General features: G+C 43.4%; 1 protein-coding gene across 1 annotated transcript in view; it reads right to left on the bottom strand.

Moving 5' to 3' along the window:
• Positions 1–21,541, bottom strand: part of TMEM163 (transmembrane protein 163) — a 252,979-nt gene that overhangs the window by 10,583 nt on the left and 220,855 nt on the right. The window lies entirely within an intron of this gene.

The following is a 21,541-nucleotide window of genomic DNA, read 5'->3' as shown; positions in this document are numbered from 1 at the left end:
AACGAATAATCCACACTTATATTTCGTTAGAAACCGATCACATACTTCTTTTCCTGTAGGAGATTCCCCTTCCCGCTATTCTGCCACAATGGTGGCAATCACTGATCAATAACGGAGTTGGTCAAATGCTAAACACAGTGACTTCTGTGTCGAGTTTTCCATGGAGAAGTCAAAAAGCAGCTGACTGCGAAGTCTGGAACACGTAAGTACACCACTGGCCTAAGAACAGAGCTGGACCATGGGGTCCATCGTGGCTGGAGCTACTTATAACCATATTTTTTCCTTAACCTCGCGCAAGCAACTGGAAGTTCATCTGTAGCCTTCAAGGTGGGAAAAGGTATCTAAAAATAAAGTCTGCTATTGATGTTATCTTAGCACTTCCTATAAGTCGTTAGCTTACCTTTGCAAGCAAAGGCATGCGTCACATATGCAAAAGCGAGTAGCTGTATATCTAGCCCATAGGGCCTCTCAGCTTCGGGCTCCCAGGCATCACTCCCATGAGACACAGCCTCCAGAGTCCCCAATATTAAAATGCCACTGCCAGCAAAAATCTCATAAAGCATCACACTCAGAGAAATAGGATTCCTTACGCTGTTGATTAATCAAATAACAACGCTGGTAAGAGGGAAGACAGCCTGTTTCCCCGGGTACAACACTCAGCAAAGTGATCTGAAAAATCACCTTGCTGGAAACAGGGTATCTGCAAAACATCAAAGCATCTCCCCCAGGGGAACTAAGATCCCACAGGCCACACGGTGCAGCAGAAAAACAAAAACGAAAAGCACCTCCTCCACAGCACTGATCAATGGTGGTTGGTTTTAACAGATGTCCACAAATCCTGTGCTACTCCCTCCCCAAAAAGGCACAGCTTAATTCCCTCCTCCACCGAGCGTCGACTGGACTCATGCCTCGTAGCTAACAAACAGAATACAGAGAAGAGGAAAGCAATGACTTTACAGGGGGGAGACCCAGTAAGTGATCAAGATGAGCATGACCATGCAGAAGTGATGCTGCTATCATGTGCCTGCAGACGGCATGGGACGTGAAGAAGAAGGCCTCTGGGTGTTCTGCCCCGAACCCATAACCTCAGTTGAATCGTGGAAAACCATCACACAAACACATGCTGAGGACAGTCTACAAAACACCTGAGCACTACTTCTCATACATGTCAAGGTCATGAAATTTCAAGGTCGTGAAAGACAAGGAACCACCGAGAAATTGTCACAGATTGGAGGCTAAGGAGATGTGAGGATGAAATGCCACAGAAACAGAAAAGGTCATGACATGGGAAAGCCGGAGAAATCAGCGCAGAGGCTGGAGTTGTGTTAATACTGTTGTCATTCCCTAGTTTAGGTAATGGTACCCTGGTTATCTGCGTGAGACGTTAACCTTAGGGGAGGCTGGAGGAAGGGAATATGGCGCCCCTCTGTAATGTCTTTGTAACGGACGTATAAATCTGAAATTACTTCAAATTTTGAAGTTTTTAAAAATAATCACCTTACTGAAGTTTCACTTCCTCAAATGACCAGTAAGGACTGTGCCAGACCTGGCCTCTGGACGGATCCCCAGTCCCTGCTGGTGCATGAAGTTAATGCACCAGGGGCCACGGGTGCGGGCGGCGGGGAAGGACCCCCCAATCCAAGCTCTCTTCATGCAGAAACTCAGTCTAATTATGGGAGAGGGTGCCCATCAGAAAAAAAGGCAAACATGATTAAGGAATCAAGTACCAACATAGACCCAGATGCAGATAAGATTCAAAAAGCCTAAGTTGGTGGGACTTCCCTGGTAGTGCAGTGGCTAAGATTCCACGCTCCCAATGCAGGGGGTCTGGGTTCGATCCCTGGTCAGGGAACTAGATCCCACAAACATGCCGCAACTAAGAGTCCGCATGCTGCAACTTAGGAGTCTGCCTGCAGCAACTAAGAACTGGTGCAACCAAATTAATTAACTTTTTAAAATAAAAAGCCTAAGTTGGGAGACTGAGGCAGTCCATTAAGTACTGTGAGGCCCCAGATTGAGAAGGTGAATTCTCACTTTGCTCACCCCATGCCTAAAGCCCTTCTGGCTTCACCCGATCTGTTGGCAAAGCCCTCATCCCTACATGTTCAGAGATAGAGAAAGGCTGTGTTCACCCCATCCAGGTCCCAGGGAGCTGGGGGTTGAGGTTCCACTCCCACCCCCAGATGCACCTTGAGAGGAGCCAGCATGGCTTTGCTGGTCCTCCCCTGGGTCTGCTAACCGGGGAGCAAACTGCTGAACGGGGGCTTGGCTGACAAAGGGCAGTGACCCGCCAGCAGATCTTTGCTCAAATCTAGACTTCATTGCTTACTAGGGAAACAAACCCAAGCTCTCAAATCTCAATTCTCTCTTCCATAAAGAGCAGTGTGACACCCACAGCCTCCGGCAGGCAGCGGATGTGCGATAAAATGTAGCAACTGTTATTAAAGGCCCCAAACGCATTACCCACACACTCACTTATTGCACCAAACAGCCACGCTAGGTGCTAATGGTGAGCCCCAAAGTATGGTAAGCATCGCTATCAAAGAAACCATAGGGAATTTACTACCTAGAAAGAAGCACACATGGTGCAATGTAAAAAAACGTAAGAGAAACTATGATTGGGGTCCACAGTGGCTTATCAAGGGCGAAGCGGTGTTTGGAACCCATCCTTCACCTTAGAGAATCCTCCCATGGACTGGAATCCCGGAGGAACGGGAGATGGGGTTTCTGATGTAATCAAGTATAACAGAAGCATTGTATGATAGTTAAAGGCACCGGAGCAGAAGCCTCACTTAATAACTGTGTGACTCTGAGCAAGTCACAGAACCTCCCCCCATCTCCTCCTCCGTTCATGCATCTGTAAAATGCAAAAAAAGAAGAGACCTGCCACCCCTGGTAGCTGTGTAGTGTATCCACAGGGATCAGCAGGAACTATGTTTCCTGGAATTCCCTTGCTAGGTGTTTCCAAGTCACACTCGGCCACCAGAGAGACACCTGTGTGAGATTCAGAAGGCGGAGGTGAAGTGGCGGCCCCTCGTCCCCGAAGGCAGGTACAGGGCACCAGGTGCTGTCGTGCACGTGTTGTTGATCCACTGGGTCGGCCTGGGGGTGGGGTAGAAGCCAGGCCCTCAGCTCTGCCAGCTCCCACTGGATCCCCTCCTCCAGCTTCTCTGAGTCCTGAGCCAGACATGTGTGCAGCTTCATGACACAGGATTCCTCTGCAGGTCACCCCTGTCACCGAGGCTGAGACCGTGAGGGTCAGATGTGGATTCAGGCCACTTTCAGGGTCCCAAGTTTTCCTGCAGTGCTTCCCTCTTGCCGGGGAGCCCCGCTGAGTTCAGGCCCAGATTCCGGAGCAGCAGCTCCCGTCATCCTGCACGGCCCCATCCCTGCAACAATGCCCTGTCCTCACCACTTAGAGAGGTTCCGCTACGCTGCTCGAGCCTCACATACTCCTCCATAAGGATGTTCCAAAGTGCTCCAAAGGTGCCTGGCACAGAGTAAATGATGTATTTAAATATGCAGAAGCCAACATGCAAAACTCAGGTTTTTTCTATCTGTGGATTATTCCCAGCAACCACAGTCTGCTCCCAGGACCAGCTCTGAAGGAACATGTGCCTTCCTTCCCCAAGTCTGGAAAAACAGAGACTGTGGCCACCTTGAAGCCTCATCCAGGCTTTGCTCACCATTGCTGTGCTGATCTGCTTCAGAAAAAATAAACCCTGAAGAAGGACCCACGGAGGACCTGGGCTGGCACAGACCTGCCAATGCCCTTGCCCAAAAACAGCTTTCAACATCCTAGAACTCTGCTGTGATTTTCCCACCCAGAGCCCACCTGGCTCTCCTCTTTCCACACACCCACCACATCTACTGTTAGCATGAGCATAATGTCACAGAGAAGTAGTCATCAGCCTGCTCAAGGCATCAGTCTTTGCTATGGACTGTTTGTGCCCTCCCCAAATGCACTATGTTGAATTCCTAACCCTCACTGTGATGGTATTTGGAGATGGAGATGAGGGAGGGGGCCCTCATGGTGGTATTAGTGCCCTTATAATGAGAGGAATAGATTTCTCTCTCTCTCTCTCTCCACCTACACACATTGAGGAAAGGTCAGGTGAGGTCACGGTGAGAAGGCAGCTGTCTGACCCAAGGACAGATCCCTCACCAGACACTGACTCTGCTGGCACCTTGATCTTGGAGTTGCGTTCTCCAGAAACATGACAAATAAAAGCCACCCAGTCTATGGTATTTTGTTATGGCATCCTGAGCTAAGACAGTCCTGAGTGTAATACAAGGAGCTTCTGAGAGGATTCCTTCCCGAGAGTCAGGAAGACAGAGCAGACCTGGCTGAGGATGAGAAATTGCAACCCGAGTAGGTTTGCACCACCGGAAGCTTCTCTCAAAGTGCAGCCACACCTGTCATGTCCCACATAATCCTCATAGCCCAGTCAAGCAGACATCCGAAAGGTGTAGAAACAGATGCAGAGAGGTTAAATGACTTGCCCAGGGTCACTCAGCTAATGGCAGGACCTAGATTTGTTCCTGGCTGTAATCTGTACCAAGATGCCTCAACCATGGCCTCCTAAACAGCTCTAACATTGCTGAATGTGAACCCTGTAAAAACAGATGGACAGGCATTTCCTCCTTAGGTATTCTGTTTCCACTGTTACCTACGCTGGGCCCCTGTGATTTCTCACAACTGGATCTTTATTGAATGGATAGAAGATCAGGGCAAAAAGGTTAAGACAACTAGCCACTCACTCAGAAGCCCAGGATAACTGCGTATTAAACTGCATATTAAAGGTAAATGCTTATGTAAATCACATCCATTCTGGCAAGCTTCTTTATGACCTTGTAGTGGTGAAGGCCTTTATAACCATCACAAAGCCATAAAAGACTGATATATTTCGCTACATGGAAAACTAAAACATATGCACAGGATAGGTTATATACAAACACAAACTAGGAAAAATGTTATCACAAAGGGTTAGTCTCCCTAATACAGAGAGCTCTTAGAAATCCAAAAGAAAAAGATTAAAAAACTAATACAAAATGGGCAAGGGACATGGGCAAAAATAAAACAAATTTTAAACATATGAAAGATGCCTAAGCACACTCATAAAAGAAACAAAAACCAAAACTACACCAAGAGGGACTTCCCTGGTGGCGCAGTGGTTAAGAATCCGTCTGCCAATGTAGGGGACACGAGTTCGAGCCCTGGTCCAGGAAGATCCCACATGAGGAGCAACTAAGCCTGTGTGCCACAACTACTGAGCCTGCGTTCTAGAGCCCGCAAGCCACAACTACTAAGCCCGCGTGCCTAGAGCCCGTGCTCCGGAACAAGAGAAGCCACCGCCGTGAGAAGCCCGTGCACTGCAATGAAGAGTAGCCCCCACTCACCGCAACTACAGAAAGCCCATGCGCAGCAACAAAGACCCTACATGGTCAAAAATAAATAAATTTATTAAAGAGAAAAAAAAACCGACACCAAGATACCATTTTTCCTCACACCAAAAGTATTAAAAACTTTCACTCCTTGAAAGACACCATCCAAGTAATGAAGGAAAGTCACAGACCGGGGGAAAAAATTTGCAAACACATTTGCTAAAGGATTTCTATCCAAAATATATTAAGAATTTCTACAACTCAATAAGAAGAAAAAAGATGACTCAATTTTTTCTTTAATGAGCAAAAGATCTGAACAAACACTTCACCAAAGAAGATACATGACTAGCAAATAAGCACATGAAAAGATAGCAACATCATTAGTCAACAGGGAAATGTAAACCGAAACCACTATGAGATATTGCTACATACCCATTAGAATCAGTAAAACTAAAGAGAGAATACAGATTACGGTATGGATTTGGAACAACTGGAATTCTCCTGTACTGCGGGAATGAGTATAAAATGGTACAGCCACTTTGTAAAAGAGACCGGCCAGTACTTAGAAAGTTAAATATGGACTTACCATAGGACCCAGAAATTCTACTTCTTGGTATTTATCCAAGAGAAACAAAAGCATAAGTCCACACAAAACCCTGCACACCACTGTTCTTACCTACCATTTTCATAGCATCGAAAACCTGGAAACAGTCTAAATGTCCAACAAGTGGTGGATAGATGAACTGTGAAACAGCCATGCGATGGAATACTACTCAGCAACGAAAAAGAGTGAACTAGTGCTGCATTCAGCAAGAACACGGCTGCACTTGAAAAGCATCAAGTGAAAGAAAGCAGACGCAAGAGACTCAACAGTTCGTGATTTCATTTCTATTACATTCTAGAAAGGAAAACCATGCTGACAGAAAGCAGATCAGCCGTTGGGGAGAAGAGGTAATTGATGACTGCAAAAGTGCCTGATGGAACTTTTTTGGAGAGACAGAAACATTCTCTATCTTCAATGTGGTGGTAGTTCTGTATAAACATCTATCAAAACCCATCAAATTGTATGGGTGGAATTTTACTGCATGTACATTAACATCTCAATAAAGCTAATTTTAAAATTTATCTTTTATTTTTTTAATTTTTTAAAGTTTTTATTGAATTGTTACAATATTGCTTCTGTTTTATGTTTTTGGTTTTTTGGCCACAAGGCACGTGGGATCTTAGCTCCCCGACCAGGGATTGAACCCACACCCCCTGCACTGGAAGGCGAAGTCTTAAACCACTGGACCGCCAGGGAAGTCCCAAAGCTAACTTTTTAAAAAAATCAATTTATCTCAGGGAACCCCCAGGTGATGACCCCTAATATTTGCATAACTCAGCTTATGCACATTATTACAAGGGACTTAATGTCCATTGTCATACTGTGAGGCAGAGGACAGAGATCACAGCATGGTCATTATAAATATTAGATCAGAGGCTTGACAGGTCAGTGGTGGAACATGGACCCAGGTGGGCTGCCGTCTAGTCTCATGAATTTCCTCTACTGCTGTATTTCCACTGTCTGGGTGGATAAACACTTCCTTTAATAGACTCATCTCGAGTGTTTCCTCTTCTATTAAGCATTTCTTGACAACGCTTCCACTCCATGCCCCCCTGAACCATGTTCTTTCTTCTGGTTCTGACACCTGCCCTTCCTTCACTGTCTCCCTCTCCTGTGAGCTCACTGAGAGGAGAGGTCCTTTCTCATCCACTATGCCCAATGCAATAAAAATATATATATATCTGTGATATGGAATGCTACACTGCACAGAGACACCAAAATCATAATCAGCAAAGTCTTTCACAGGCAGTTTTAATGGATGCTGCAGAAATGTTTATCCACACAGCTGTCCGTCACCTTGACCCTCTGTGGAAGTAGGGAGCTTAAGGTTAAAAATCTAACTGGGTAAATGCATTCCTAGGGTGGTGGGAGAGGGGAGGGTAGAGGGTTAAGCTGGCTGGTTTTCCCATGATCAAATGGGATGCTGGAATGTACCCTGGAGTGGGAAGAAACACTACCCCAGAGACAGTTCTTGAGCACCAGCTGTGTCCCTGGACTTCTGGACGGAAGCAGGACATCAGTGCAGCAAGGCCGATATTCTGCGACGCCAGGAGGATCCTGGGTTGACAGATCCTCACGGCCGCACTCACGCTCCAGGATGCCACACACGAGCTGGGTCTGAACACACCCCTCTGCTCCCTGCAGCCAGGGCTGTGGGACACGAGGGTTCGACGGTGACCGCCCTCCCCATTCCCGTCTCCAGGGCTGCTGAGCGCCTCCTGTCCTTCTGGGCAATAGCCCGTGACCCCCAACCCAAACTTTAGGACAGCTGAGGAGAAGGCCCCTCAGCCCGCTCTCAACACGGCCTCTCCCTTCCAGACAGCATAGGATGAAGGCCAAAGGTCAGTCCATCTAAGTGGCATGTCTTTTCCAAGAGCCAGTAATGCCTTAACTCTGTAATGTTTTAACTTTGTTGATCCCCAAATGTGAGAAGCAACACCTTGACTCAGTGGAATAAATCACTTAGAGAGAAATTCCAGGAACCTGATAGACCCCTGGGGTATAAAAAGCTCTCCACCCCAAATTCTCTGGGCTGTGCCAAGACTAGTCCTGTGTCACCTAAAAGATCAGGTCCTGGAGACATGCCCCCTCCCCAGGCCCCCAGCATCACCACCACCAGCCCCCCAGATCTGGCCCAGCACCAGACAAGAGAGCATACCTTCTGTATAAACATGAAGTGATCTTAATTAAAATCATAGAGTATTAGAACTATAAAAGAGCCTAGAGACCATGTAACCCATGCTGCAGGTGGGGCAGCTGAGGCTCAGGTAGAGCAGGTGGCTCCCCAAAGACAGCAGAGGCTCCCACCCATTCTCCACCTCCTCCTGAGCAGCCTGGCACCACCAACCCCTTCTAATTCTCTAAGCCCAGGCTGGACACAGGGCTAATTTTAGGATTCAAAGGCAATCAGGGCAGAGCTGATAAAACCGGATCCAGGGAGGATCCCTGTACTGACATGGGACATATTGTTCTTACACACTAGCTCAGGAGACCTCGGTCAGCCAGATCTGGGCCTCGCTCAGCTTTTTCCCAGGAGGATGTAGGGCCCCTGCACTGCCCCACACACAGTCTGGTGACCTGGCAGATGAGGGTCACTGTGACCTGATGGTCACATAAGGTCATAAGATGACCATCTTTTCCAGCTCCACTCAGTGAAGCCAAACCCAACTAAACTCACTGGATGAAGCTGACCCTTCTGCCCTCACCTTACCGCTCTCCCCTTCTCTCACTCGGCTCCAGCCACCCCAGCCTCCTCCCTGCTCCTCAAACACGTTGAGCATGCTCCTGCCTCAGGGCCTTTGCACATGCTGTTTCTACTCACTCCCTTACCTCTGTCATATCACTGCTCAAATATCACCTTCTCAGTGAGACGGTCCCTGACTAATAATCCTTCCCCTATAGTCTGATTGTTATTTTTTTTAATAGCGCTTTTCACATTCAAACACATATTGGCTCTTTAAATTTAAAATTACAGTAAGTCTCCTATATACGAACCTTCAAGTCGCAAACTTTCAAAGATGCAAACGTGGAGCTTCCTAATGAAGACCTGATGGCCCTGGAGGCCCAGAGAAAGGATGAAGAGAGAGACAGGAAGAAGAACTGAAGAACCAAAGAGATACATGACGTAGGAAACGGCAAGGGGATTTTCTTTATTTGAGGAAGCACTGTTAGTTTCTGAGGCTCAGGACCTGAACGTAGAACGGTACACGAAGGTTGCAGCAGCTGTTCAGAACGCAATCCAGTGTTAGTGTGTCATCTATGATGAGAAAAAAAGAGCTACTACCCAGACATCACTGGATCCTTTTTTCAAGAGGGTAGATAGAATTGAATCCAGCAAGGAGCCAGAACCCATGCCATCAGCGTCAGGCGTTGAGTGAAATGGCAGCTTGCCCTCCGTCTCCTGTTGCTGACGATCCTTCAGCTCTACCATCTCCCACTCCTCTCCCTCCTCCAGTCAGTAACTCTTCTCGCCTGTTCACTCGATGCCAGTCCCTGGATGCCAGCTGTTGTACTGTACTGCTGTACTTTTCAAGGTACTGTACTGTAAGATTAAAATGTTTTATTTTTTGTGTTTGCTTTTTATGTATTATTTGTGTGAAAAGTATTATAAACCTTTTCAGTACACTACTATATATAGCCAATTGTGTTAGTTGGGTACCTAGGCGAACTTTGTTGGACTTACGAACAAATTGGACTTGCGAACACCCTCTTGGAATGGAACTCGTTCGTATGTAGGGGACTTACTGTAATAAAACGGAAAACTCATTTGACTAGCCACATTCCAAGTGCTCACAAGCCACACAGGGCTATTGGCTGTCATACTGGGGAGTAGTAAGTGGCTAGCAAACGGTCTAGACAAGGAGCAAATAGAGATTATGACCTGGCAAATGGTCAAACAGTAGCCAAGGAGACCATACCTCGAGTTCAGCCATCATAGGGCTAGTTTATCACCATTGACTCCCTGTCTCCAAAAGGCACCTAGGGATTCAATTTGGACTTAATTGTTATATACTTTTTATTGAGGTGTAATTAACATGATAAAATGTGCAAGTTTAGACATTCAATTTGATGAATTCTGTCAATGGTAACACCCATTTAAACACTGCCCCAAACAAAATGTCTAGGGACATTTCCAGTACCCTAGAAAGTTCCTTCATGTCCCTTGCTCCACCTCCTGCAACCACTTTCTGACTTCAATCATCAGAGATTTAGTCTATTCTTGTATTTTATATAAATGGAATCTATAGTATGTGTTGTTTTCTCTGCTTCTTTTGTCAACATGTTTTTGAGACTCGTCCCTGTTGTTGTAGGTATCAACAGTGCGTTCTGCATTGTTGAGTCTTACTCCGGTGATTATTTTCACATAAAAGGTTTTTTTAATAATTCAATCTATATGCCCCCTGTTGACACCAGGCTTTTTTCTTTAGGTTCCCAATGAAGATAGACAGTTGTTGACACAAGGAACAAGCAAAGACACAGGAAGGAGTCTGATGGGGTCTGACCCTCTCCCCTTACATAGGAAATCACCTGCCACCATGAGAGTTGAACCTTTGGGTCAAAATATCAGGGTGGCATGAACTCAGGTGGAGAACTACTAGAACCACCTCTTCCATCAGCATCTGAGAGCAGCCTCCAAAAAGGCCAGTCCCACCACTGACCAAGATCATGGCTGCCAGGATGTCCCAATGCAACTTTCCAACCCCTTCACAAGTGGCTGGGCTAAAATAGAACCTCACCCACTCTCCTTGCATGTTTGTGTTCCCCAAAACGTCCTATTTGAAGCACTAATCCCCAGTGTGATGGTGTTTAGAGGTGGGGCCTTTGGGAGGTAATGAGGTCACGAGGGTGGGGCCCTCATGACGGGATTAGTGCCCCTGTAAGGACAGACAGAAGAGAAAGGATCTCTTTCTCTGCCACATGAGGACACCGCAAGAAGGGCGGCCCTCTGTGAGCCAGGAAGAGAGCTCTTGCCAAACACCAAATCTGCTGACACCTTGTTCTCAGACTCTCCAGCCTCCAGAATTGTGAGAAACAGATGTTTGCTCTTAAAGTCACTGAGTCTATGATATTTTGTTACAGCAGCTAGAAAGGACTAAGGCACCTCCACCATCTCTTCCACCAATACCCTGTACATCAAAATAGAAGTGGGGGGTGTGAATTAACACCTGTAAATCCAACTCATCTTCTGACGATCCCTGTTTCTGGAAGGCCAGCTGCCAGCAGCAGTTTCTAACACTGCAACACTGAGTTTCTCGGTGCCCCCTGCCAACACCCCCGTTTCCCCATACAGCCTCATCTTAAAGCCTTCTGACTCACAGTGCTGCTCACAGAAAAATCTCTGGTAGCACTGACTTTTCTGCAGTGCCACTTATCACCTCCTATACTAAGCTTATTCCTTATCATAGGTGACACTATTGGTGGCAATTCCAGGTCCCAGGGAGCTGTGGCCACTAACACCAGCCAGAGGTCACGTCTGAACATACACCTTGCCCATTCCCCCAGAGACCAACACTCTCCCTTTTCATAAGCTGTGTGACAGCTTGTGGGGGAATGTGGAGGCTCGCTCACTTGCTACGTCTGCAAAAAAATTTTTTAAAAGGCGTCCTTTGCTTTCCTAATGAGGACAAATTCTAAACCATTCTGACACTACATGTTATAGAATTACCCAGGGAAATACGAATGCTGGCTGAATAAGAAATGTGCATTGATTTATGACCCCAGGTGAAATGAAAAGTCACTCTCAGCCTCAGATCTTTTCATCACCCCCTTCCCTGCCCCACCCCCACAGATGAGAAAAGCTGGCAGATGTGGAGGAAATGACACCGAGCAGGAGCCCGCAATTTCCCCTGGTTATTAAATTATACTGACAAATTGCCATGGAGTCACATTAAGTGACTTCACAATTTTTAAATTAGCATCGAACCATTCTGATGTTGGGAGGGTCAAGAGTTGGTGTTTAGATAATCAGGTTTAGTAGCCAGGAGGTTCTGCAGCTGGTGGACATGGGGGTCACTGGCGGGACTTACAGACAGACTGGGAACCCCAGTCCCTAGCGGGTCTTGGCCACACTGGCCAACCTGACCGTGGAGTCCCTGCAAAGTCTTGTGAAGGAAGCAGATGCCCGGCTCCACAGGCGCCAGGATGCTGAGGTAGGCAGGATCACGGGATGAAGGAGAGGAGGGACAGGCAGCATCAGCTGAGGCACTACGACTGCCTCGGTGACAAGAAGGGACTTTGAAGTGCTTGGCTGCCACTCCCAGACACAGCCTGGCTTCTAAGTGAAGCATCCGTCTGACTGCTCTGTTCTCATACAAGATAGGAGCGCAAGGCTCATTGGGGCACTAGCACTCTCATCTCTGGACATGGCCACGGAATCTAAGAGGAGCCATCCTACGGAAACCAATTATATTAGCAGACACTTACTAAGATATAAAACAAACACTGTGCTTTAATAATATAAGTGCTTCTAAATTAATGTATTTAATAGCAGATCTAATAAGTACAGTGATTTTAAGTCGTGATAAGCACAAAAGATATTTTAAAATATCTGCCAAAACCAATCTTAGATAAAAAACAAATCTGATTTTTATTGGTGACAAAGTTACAACTACGCTAATATGACAACTGTGGCTTGTTGCCTAATTTTATGATGGAAGAAAATGCTAAATTTCCGATAGCGGTTAAATCAAAATAAAAACACAACTTCTTTCTAATTAGAGTTCATGAATCCCCTAAATTCCATCCATGGATTCAAATACCAGGTTATAAACCCCAGTCCTTGAATTAAAATCACATATGATTGGGGCTTCCCTGGTGGCACAGTGGTTGAGAGTCCGCCTGCCGATGCAGGGGACACGGGTTCGTGCCCCGGTCTGGGAAGATCCCACATGCCGTGGAGCGGCTGGGCCCGTGAGCCATGGCCGCTGAGCCTGCGCGTCCGGAGCCTGTGCTCCACAACGGGAGAGGCCACAACAGTGAGAGGCCTGCGTACCGAAAAAAAAAAAAAAAAAAAAAAATCACATATGACAAAACTCACCCACACACAATCATGAGTATACTCTTCTTAAGTATAATCAGACAGCCAATAATCACTAGAATTTGGGGAAGCCATTTGTGAACAGAAGAAAACTGTTAAAAATTATCGTAACTGTCATCAGAGATAGGAGACATTGCACCTGTCATACAAGAAAAGGATGTTTTGAAAAGAACATATAAATTTAAAACTTCTTAGAACTTAAAAGTATAATAACAGAAATTAACAACTTAACAAAAGCATCAGAAGATAAGGTTGAGGGAATCTCTCAGGAAGTAGAACAAAAACACAATAAAAATAAAATATAGGAGACAAAGAAAAGAAAATTAGAAAACAAGTCCAACATTTGAAGTAATAGAAAGCCTAAAAATACAGAACAGAGAAAACAATAGCAAAAAAACAAAAATCATTAATAATAAAATAATTTTAAAAAATTTCCCAGGACTGAAGGATGAGTTACAGAATTAAAGGGTCTGAGGGCCTAGCACAATACATGAAAAAAGAAATCCTCACCAAGGCTAATACTAACTGTAAACTTTCAGAACACTGAGGACAAACAGAAGATCTTACAAGCTTACTGAGAGGAAAAACAGTGCTGTGGGAAAAAAGGGGGGTTGGATAATTTGTTATTAGAATAGCGGTAAACTTCTCAAAAGCAACACTTAGAAATTAAAAGACAGTGGATTCGTGCCTTCAAAATTCAAAGAGTAAACTCAGGACAACTACCGAATAAAGTGTGAGGATAGAATATCAATATTTTCAGACATTCAAAGTCTAAAAAAAAAATTAAAAACTGCCTTCCCTGTATCTGTTCTTAGGAAGCTACTGCAGGATGTGCTCCTCCAAAACAATGGAGTAAACCATGAAAGATGACAACATGAGATTCAATAAGATATGACCCAAGAGAAAAGTAAAATGAATCTCCAGGATTACAATAAATGGATCCCAAGAAGGCAACTGTGGAGGAGACCCAGAGTGTGCATGTGTGTGTGTGTGTAATTTATATTACATATTCATTTATTAGTATCAGGGAACACAAAATGTAATGCACTAAAGGGAAAAGCAAATCACTCAAGACTATAGGGCTCAGCTACTAATAACATTTACCATCATAATAACAATGTTGAATATCGATCCAACAAAAATAACAATGTAAATATACTGGGTAGTTATTGGGCAATGGCAATGGTTAAAGGGACACCCAGCGTGGGAAGTCAAGAAATCATGACTATAACTGAGAAAGCAAGAAGGAGCAACATATGTACATTAGAGATGTGGAAGTTGAAAGGAGTTATAAATGATTGCCTCTGGGAAGGGGGTTATTTTTTATGAGTCTTATAGAATAATTGACTATTTAGGTTATAAACACATACAGCTTGGATAAAAATTAAAACTCAACGTAAAGAAAATATTTCAGAGCAGTAATTTCTGAGTGTATTAGCCAGAGAAAAAGAACTAGTAGGACATAGATATTAAGAGATGTATTGCCAAAGCTACAATGAGGTATCACTTCACACCGGTCAGAATGGCCATCATCAAAGTCTACAAATAATAAATGCTGGGGAGGAAGTGGAGAAAAGGGACCCTTCCTACACTGTTGGTAAATTGGTGCAGCCACTGTGGAAAAACAGTATGGAGGTTACTCAAAAAACTAAAAATAGAATTGCCATATGATCCAGCAATCCCACTCCTGGGATCTATCCAGAAAAGACAAAAACTCTAATTTGAAAAGACACATGCACCCCAATGTTTACAGCAGCACTATTTACAATAGTCAAGACATGGAAGCAACCGAAGTATCCATCGAGAGATGAATGGATAAGGAAGATGTAGTATGTGTATGTACACACACACACACACACACACACACACACAATGGAATATTACTCAGCAATAAAAAGGAATGAAATAATGCCATTTGCAGCAAAGTGGATGGACCTACAGATTACCATACTAAGTGGAGTAAGTCAGACAGAGAAAGACAAATATTATATATTATCAATTATATGTGGAATCTAAAAAATAATACAAATGAATTTACTTACAAACAGAAACAGACTCACAGACAGAAAACAAACTTTTGGTTACCAAAGGGGAAACGATGGGGACAGGAGGAGAGATAAACAGGAGTTTGGGATTTAAAAAAAGAAACAGATGTATTGCAAAGAATTGGCTTATGTGATTACAGGGCTGGCTAGGCAAGTCCCAGATCCACAGGGCCAAGCAGAAGGGCAGGCTGGGACTCTAAGGCAGAATTTCTTCTGCCTCAAGGAAGCCTCAGCATTGCTCTTTTTTTTTTTTTTTAAATGATATTTTTTGAGGTGGACTATTTTTAAAGTCTTTATTGAATTTGTTACAATACTGCTTCTCTTTAACGTTTTGGTGTTTGGGCCGCAAGGCATGTGGGATCTTAGCTCCCTGACCAAGGATCGAACCCACACCCCCTGCACTGGAAGGCGAAGTCTTAACCACTGGACCGCCAGGGAAGAAGTCCCATCAGAATTGCTCTTAATGCCTTTCAACTGACTGGATCAAACCCACCCAGATTATCAAGGATAATCCCCTTAAAGTCAACTGATAATAGGTGTTAATCGCATCCACAAAATTCTTTCACAGCAACACCTACATGAGTGTTTGATTGAACAACTGGGGACTACAGCCTCACCAGTTGACACATGAAATTGACCATCACGCTAGGTAACATGCTCACGCTCCGGACCAGGTCCATCATATGGTTACCCTAAGAGCACTCATTGGTGGGCAACCACTAAAGAACCTGAATTGTTCCTCACACTTATAAATACTGGGGCTACAGCAGAGGTTGTTACTGACACAGTTTACACAGGAGAGTGTGGTTTATGCCAGAATCTGAAAGCTTCTTAACACCTAAAAGAGACAATGTGGAAAAATGCCGCACACAGCACCCTTCCGAGCAAACTGACTTTGCTAGGTCCTCACATAAATGAATATTTTGTCTCTCTCATAGTTTGAGAACAAAAAAGAAAAATGATATGCCAAAAGCAAAACCTAAAAAGGAAAACTAAACAAACATGAAATTCACTTACCCGCCCCCTAAAACTGAGTGTGAACAAAATAAAGATGAGAGCTTAATGAACTAGAAAGAAAATCCACTCGATCTACAGAATCAGAAGCAGGTTTTTTTAAAAAATAAATAGAACTTCTGGCAAGCTAGCTTCAGAGACAAAAAGAGCATCAATAAACACTAGTAATAAAAGAGGGCCCATAAGTACTGATGCATTAGAGATTTTTAAATCATATGGGAGTAATATGAGCAACTTTAATGCAATAAATTTGAAAGCCTAAATAAAATGGGCAATTTTCTAGAAAAACAAATTTTGAAAAATGTTCCAAAAACATAACTATAAAATATTTGAGATGGTGAGAAAAAAGCCTCAATAATAATAATAATGATCATAATAATAGAAGCAGCAAACACCTATTGTAGGACTAAGTGTTGGACACTTTTTAAAATGCTTTTTATGTGCATTAACTGAGTTAAGCGTTACAACTCTATGAGCGAGGCACTAATGTTATGTTTATTTTACACATGAGAAAACTGGAACCAAAGAGGAAAGTAACTGGTCCCAGTGCGACAGCTAATTCATGCAGGCGGTCTGGCCCCAGAGTTCACTATTTTAACAAACAACATCCTTCACAGTCTCTCCAAAGGGCAGCAGCCCCAAGTTTGAGTTCTATTAAAACTTAAATGAACAAGTAATTCCTACATTACAACCAGTACTCCAAAGCACAGAAAAAGAAGAAAAGCTTACATAACCCATTACATGTGATACACAAGGACAGGGGCTTTAGACCCATGTCACTTATGAGCATAGATGCAAAAATCCTAAATGAAATAGTAAGTGGAAACCAGCAATGGAATAATATAATAATACTATCCGGCCAAGCAGGGTTTATTTGAAAATGCAAGGATGACGTAATATTAGACTATTGATTAATTAAAATATGAACATGTTAAAGAAAAGAAATATCTCAGAGTACACAGAAAAATTACTCAAAATTCCACACATACTTGTGATTTAAAAAAAAAAACCCTCCTAGCAAAACAGAAATGGAGCCATCACTCCAAAATCAGCAGCAAACCATTCAATATTGTACTAAAGATCTTGGCTAAGCAACAAGACAAGAAAAAAAGAAAAATATTACAATTGGAAGGGAGAAGCTGTCATTATATAATATATCCTGTTACAGCTGGAAGGGAGAAACTGTCATCATATAATATCTCCAAAATAATCAACCGAAAAACAAAACTAATTTTTACAAGTCGGCAAGGTTACAGGCTAACAAAATCTATATTCAAACATCATTACCTCTTTTATGCAGTAATAATTTAGAAAATGAAATATATATAAAGCAACAGAACTCAAAAACTATACAGGAATATAGCCCTAACAAAAATGTCTAAGGTCCGTATGGAGAAGATTATAAAACTTCATTACAGGACATAAAGGAAAACCTGAATGGAGAAAGATGAAATGGAGGGGAGGATTAAATAGCTTAAAAAAGCCAGTTCTCTCAAAATTAATGAACTGAAAGCAACTCACACAATACGTCAAGAGGATTTTTCATTACAGTTGTCAAGCTGACTTTGAAATTCATAAGAAGTACTAGAAATGCAACATTAGTCAAAACCACTTTGAAAACCCTAGAAAAGAGGGTGACCAAACGTTAAGACTTACTGTAATTACAGAAATTCTAAAAGTATGACACTAGAACGGAATGAACCAAAAGGTCCACGGAACAGAACCTCAAGTACAAAGGCGGCCACACACCCGTGGGAATTCGGCGTATGATGGTTGTAGCCTTTGAAATCGTGATGGGAACGTAGTATAATCACCTGAGGGTGGGAAAAAAAAAATCAACAAAATTGGATGTCTACCTTATACCAAACACAAAAATAAATTCTAGGTGAACTAAAGGTCTAATTGTAAAGTCTAATTTCTTACATGCATGAAAAGAAAGTAAGAAGATAAAGGCATATATCTTTATGGCATCAGGGTGGTAAGGTATTCTTTCTTTTTTTTCTTAAGCAAAATGTAAGTTTTATTACCATTAAAGTTGATGTTGGAGAACATGGCTTAGATGTGCTGCAAAACTGGTTTCCAGATCTGATCTCCATAAATAGACCGACAGGAAAAGCACAGGTCTTCCCAGGGGAGGAAGAGCCTTTGTATCAAATGAGCAAAGGTTAAGAGAACTTGTGCTCTCTGCAGACAGACAGATCTCAAAGAGAGATAGGGAGAGGCCCTTCTCCCCAATACATCAATCAGATAAGAAAGCAACTTCTTTCCTGGGGAAGAGTGAAAGAAAGGGCAGAGACAGGCCAAGATTATTTTAATAGATGATTCTTTCATATGAAAGGAAATAGCAGGAATGAGAAGTAACCATTTATCCTAAAAAAAAACCTAATGCAGACTCTCAGTTTGTGTTACTGGAGGATTATGCATAAACCAACAGATGGATGGGTGGATGGATGAATGGGTGGATGGGTGGATGGATTTATTTATTTATTCATTCATCCACTCATTTATTCGCATTCATGTACTATCATTATCTAATTCACAGGAGTAAAAGTACTCTTAACCCCCTACCTTCTCCAGGGAAACACAACCACCACAACCCCTTAAAGGAAAGGATTGATAAATTTCATTACACCAAAATGGAAGGCTGGGGCAAGGGGTTACTTCTAAAATTATCTGCAACTTGTATATGAGAAGACTGATACTCAGAACATATAAATAACCCTAAGAACCAATAAGAAAAGGACAACAGAGAAATGGGCAAAGTAGCAGCTTATAAAAGAGGAAACTCAAACGACAAAATAAATGATTTTTTAAGTGTAATCAACTTCACCAAAAATCAAGGGAAAGCAAACTAAAATGAAATACGGTTTCTCACCCATTAGACTGAAAAACTGTGATAAGTTGCAAGATATCAAATATGGTGACATTCGGAGAACGTAAACTGGTACAGCCACAGTGAAGGGCAAATTGGCAGTATTTATTAAAATACGTGCACCTTCTACTATCCAAAAATTCCTCTGCAAGACGTTACCCTCTGGAAACACCATCTGCCCACACTACATATTACCATGATAGTACAGCAAGGTTCATTCTAACAGTTTTGATATAGTGAAAAAGCTGGAAACAACCCAATGTCCATCAACAGGAGAGGGGTTAAAGGTACATGAATTTATATGATGGGCAATTAACATCATAAATAGTCTAGATTTAAACAACATGTTGATTTTAAAAGTTGCAGTGTGATATATACAATATCCATCGATGTAATAACACATACAATATTGGATTTCCTATGGATATAAATATGTATCACAAAAATTTAGGGTGATGGTCAAAGGAGCCATATATATGGGCTGCCTCACCTGTGCATCACCTATTCACATACATCACTAGCACCACAGCACAAAGAGAGGACTCTAGACTATAAATGGGAAGGGGGGTGGGTCCATTTGGAATAAGCCCTCCTTGCAAGCGATGCTTCTCCCACAGGGGTGAAGAACGTCCATGGCGAGGTCCCAGGCAATCTCTGTTTGCAGTGCCTTGAAAGATGAGCTCCTCCTGGTTACAACCTTTTCCTAAGTGTGGTTCTAGCCTGTCACCTGGTAGGGCCAAAGGCGTCATGCATGCAACATATTTATTGAGTTTCTGCTACATGGCAAACCCTATCAGGTGCTGGGAGAACAGCAAGGCTAAATCCTCAGTCTCCAGTCTACTCAGGGAGGCGAGTAGACAGGAAATTACACCGCAGTGTGGCCAGCAGTCAGCAGGAGGTACCATGGGACCACAGAGGATGGGCTGGGTGGCTTCTGGGCAATTCTAAATGGGATTCGGGTGGGGGTGAGGGGGTTAGTTAATATAGGAGGACGGCAGGCAGACCTTGTGCAACGCTAACTTTCACCAATGCTGCTTCTCACTAGCAGAAGGGGGGAAACGTGGACAGCCACAGCTCTCAACAGTGAGAGCTTTAACTCAGCTGTTTCCTCTTATAACCCTCTCCGCATATACCCCCCCCACTTTGAAAAGCCACCGCACAGAAAATAAAGGAGAAAGTCCAGGGTCCCTCCTAAAGCAGCTGACCTTCACGAGTGCCCACAGTCAGCCTAGTCCCCGTGTTTTACCTCTGTTCGGAAAGTTCTTTAGGGTAAAGATCCTATATTGAGTCCATGGGGGCTCGGGTGATAAGAGAGCCCACTTTCATAGGATTACTCAGGAAATAGGAATTTTTACCCAGTGCGCCCCCAACTATTTCCCAGTATCAACTGTTTCCCTAACAGTCCAGTAACACGTATGGCTTTGTCACCAAATACTCACATTCTAGACACAGGCAGACTATTCCAAAGTACTAGCACTGCAACTTAGTCCGAAATGCTCTGCTGTACTAGGATGTATTGTGCGCACCAGATACACAGGTGTATTTCAGTCAACGCTTGAGAAATAACAAGGCATTCAGTATGATTCTCTCCATTAGCTAAACAATAAACACAAGAACAGAAATGTTATGAGGACTCTGTTGTCCATGTTATACTTAGGGAAGTGAATGAAAAAGTAATTACCTTAAAATGTTAAACAAACACCTTTTGAAAAAAATATATTTTTTTCTTCCTTCCAAAGATAACAATGCTCTCAAAACCTCACAGAGAGAAAAAAATTGCTAAGTTAGAGTGATAACTTCTCTCATTCTCATAGCAAGAGATTAAATACGTTTCCCAAGGTCAAGAATAGACACATTTGAATAGCAGCATATTCGACCTTGACCCAGCAACGCCCATCTTTGATAAACACCCGTATCTTTAAATACACAGACGTTCCTAGGACATGGAGAGGAATGAGCACGTTTCCCTCTCTCCCTGCCTTCCTTTCTCTTCTCCAGTTTTGGTACCATAACCCAGCAGCCCCCTAAGACAGGTTTTTGGTAGCAGGTGTCATGCTGGAATCTTCAAGGCCACAGGGAAGATATCGGGGTGGGCAGAGGAGTTCACTCCCATTGAGTTGAGTGTGGGAAATGCTAGATGTGGAGTTTAATTAGAATCTTCAGTGAGAATACGTCTCTGGGCTATATTTTCTCAACTGGGAAACGGAACCAGTTGTATTAGCTTTTCTTAAAAGCTGACTTTTGGGTCTCAAACCCTGGGGTACTTCAGGAGACAGTCCATGGAAAAAGAAGGCGCCCTCCTGACCAGTCCAGGACCTGGTTCCATTTGCCATGGTTGTCTCTGACGGTGGATCTCATACAGTTACTTTATTTTTCTATCTGAGGTTTTGTTTCCTTGTTATAAAATGGCAGTGGGTCTGATGTCTCTGCCTACTTCGGAAACACTGCGAAGGCCTAATGAGCCTCAAGCTAAAAGGCCCTTTTTTGAAGCAGAAAACGCAAAGAGGCATCATAGAAAGAGAGCAACATGGCAGACCGATCACGGACATCATATTCTGATTAAAATCCTAGGCTTACACAGCAAG

This window comes from Globicephala melas, chromosome 7 (assembly GCF_963455315.2).
Source record: "Globicephala melas chromosome 7, mGloMel1.2, whole genome shotgun sequence".
NCBI classification, from domain to species: domain Eukaryota; kingdom Metazoa; phylum Chordata; class Mammalia; order Artiodactyla; family Delphinidae; genus Globicephala; species Globicephala melas.
This window is presented reverse-complemented; position numbering and strand designations above follow the sequence as displayed.